Source organism: Dama dama, chromosome 16, assembly GCF_033118175.1.
Source record: "Dama dama isolate Ldn47 chromosome 16, ASM3311817v1, whole genome shotgun sequence".
NCBI lineage: Eukaryota > Metazoa > Chordata > Mammalia > Artiodactyla > Cervidae > Dama > Dama dama.
The window spans coordinates 2,630,868-2,633,998 of NC_083696.1; positions in this window are offsets into that span (position 1 = coordinate 2,630,868).

The window sequence follows — 3,131 nt, forward strand, 5'->3', positions numbered from 1 at the left end:
GGAAAAGGAGTACGTCAAAGCTGTATATTGTCACCCTGCTTATTTAACTTATATGCAGAGTATATCATGAGAAACGCTGGGCTGGAGGAAGCATAAACTGGAATCAAGATTGCCGGGAGAAATATTAATAACTTCAGATATGCAGATGACACCATCCTTATGACAGAAAATGAAGAACTAAAGAGCCTCTTGATGAAAGTAAAAGAGGAGAGTGAAAAAGTTGGCTTAAAGCTCAACATTCAGAAAACTAAGATCATGGCATCTGGTCCCATCACTTCATGGCAAATAGATGGGGAAACAGTGGCTGACTATTTTTTTGGGCTCCAAAATCACTGCAGATGGTGATTGCAGCCATGAAATTAAGACACTTACTCCTTGGAAGGAAAGTTATGACCAACCTAGACAGCATATTAAAAAGCAGAGACATTACTTTGCCAACAAAGGTCCGTCTAGTCAAGGCTATGGTTTTTCCAGTGGTCGTGTATGGATGTGAGAGTTGGACTATAAAGAAAGCTGAGCGCCAAAGAATTGATGCTTTTGAACTGTGGTGTTGGAGAAGACTCTTGAGAGTCCCTTGGACTGCAAGGAGATCCAACCAGTCCATCCTAAAGGAGATCAGTCCTGGGTGTTCATTGGAAGGAGTGATGCTGAAACTCAAACTCCAATACTTGGGTCACCTGATGCGAAGAGCTGACTCATTTGAAAAGACCCTGATGCTGGGAGGGATTGAGGGCAGGAGGAGAAGGGGAAGACAGAGGATGAGATGGTTGGATGGTAACACCGACTCAATGGACATGAGTTTGGGTAAACTCCGCAAGTTGGTGACGGACAGGGAGGCCTGGCGTGCTGCAGTTCTTGGGGTCACAAAGAGTTGGACACGACTGAGCGGCTGAACTGAACTGAAAGTGAAAGTCACTCAGTCGTGTGTGACCCCATGGACTATACAGTCCATGGAATTCTCTAGGCAAGAATACTGGAGTGGGTAGCCTTTCCCTTCTCCAGCAGATCTTCCTGACTCAGGAATCAAACCGGGGTCTCCTGCATTGCAGGTGGATTCTTTACCAATTGAACTATCAGGGAAGCAGCCATCCCCTAAGTGTCAGATAATTCAGCTTTTTCCCACTGTAATTAACAATCTCGACAACTCATTAGTGATACCTCTGATTATAACCAGATGCTTTGAAGTGCTATACCTGGATCAAAGATGTGAACACTTTTAGGGTTCTAGATATACACTGAAAATTGTTTTCCAGAAATGATATGCTAATTTAAATTTTCCCAAGTAGTATATTGTATTGAGGTATATATATATATCTCATCCAAGTGTTGCTATATGTGTTAATTTACTAGATGCAAAATGACATTTTAAATTTAACACAATTGCCTTTGTATCTGGGGAGGATAAACCTATTTCACATGGTCAGTAACTATCTACATTTCATGTGAATTGTCTACACAAGCCTTGTTTCCAAATTTCTATGTACATGTTAGTATTTTTCTTATTAACTTATCACAAACATGGTAATAACTGTCATACTTATTGAATTTTTCTCACTTTGCTATTTGCTTTTCTGATTTCTTTCATGATTTTTAATACACTAAAGATTTTAATTTTTTAAATAGAGTTGTATTTCTTATTGTTTAAAATGTTCCCATCCAGATAAGGTATATAGTTGGTTAACAGTGTCACACTACCTTCAATTCCTTTGTTTTGAAAGTGCATTATGGTTATGTAAGAGGTTATGATTAGGGAAAACTATGTGATGACATATATAAGAATTCTGTACTATTTTTGCAACATTATGTGAGGCTTAATTTTTTTTTGGCTACCCCATGCAGCATATTCAATCTTAGTTCCCAGACCAGAAATGGAACCTTCACTCCTCGCAGTGGGAGTGCAGTCTTAACCCCTGAGTCATCAGGAAAGTCCCTCTATGAGTCTTAAATTATTTCCAAACACAAGGTTAAAAATAATAAAGTTAAAAAAATGTTCATTTAGATTTTCATTTAAGGTTTATGGACTCATATTTTAACTCTTTTCTCCATCAGTAATTTATTTGATATTAAGTGAGAAGTGAGACTCTGACTTAATTCTTTCCCAGAATTAAGAAATTGGCTGGCCAATTGTCTTAGCCTTGAGGTCGAATCATTCCTCCTTTACCTGGTGATTTGGGCACCCCCTTTGTTATACACTGAAGCCTGTAAATGATAAGGACTATTTCTGGACCATTTTTGTTCTGATGCATTACCAGACCCATTGATAATGGATTCTGATGCATTATCCATTCCTTATAGCCTTACCATGCTGTTTTGATTATTACAGCTTCAGAGTATATTTTGAAATGTGACATGATAGGTGTTAGTTTCCTTCACACATCAAAGTAACCCTTTTTTAGTACTCATATTTTTCAACATTTTAAAATTCTTATTCTTCCAGTTGGAACAAACACAATAAAAAATATTTCAGAGATTTTTATGGGAGTCTCATGAAACTTGCAAATTACCCTGAGGAAAGCTGGCATCTTTACAACGTCCAGTTTCTATCCAAGACCACAGCAGGAATGGAGCTCCGTTTATTTATTTATTTTTTTATTTTTTTCTCAGAGAAGATTTGTGGCTGTCTTCTTATCAGCTTTTCACATTTCTTGTTAAGGTTAGTTATTGATGTGTTATGACTGACATTTTTTTTAAATTATGTTTTCCAATTGGAAATGTTGGTATGTAGATGGCATAGATATACAGGACAGTGGCTGTCTTTTATACCCAATCATCTTGCTGAATTCTCTTATTTATTCTAGTAGCTTTTTCAGTGAATTCTCTTGGTTTTCAAGATGGACAAAGATCCTCTTTAAATCAGCATAATTTGTCTCCTTTACAATGGCAGTAATGCTCTATAGCCACACGGATCATTTGGTGGGTAAATATAAGAAAGTTACTGATCCTCTTACTTCAGTTCCTTTATAAGGAAAAAAATGGAAAAGATGCTAATATATAAAATAACTATCTATCTTGCTAAAGTGCTATGAGTTTTCAGTAAAATAAGATATTTACTCCAATTTCAGAGTCCTTAAGAAGTGGTAATCTTTTTCCTAAATCCTTGCTTCACATCTTACTGCAATGGCCAAAACTTT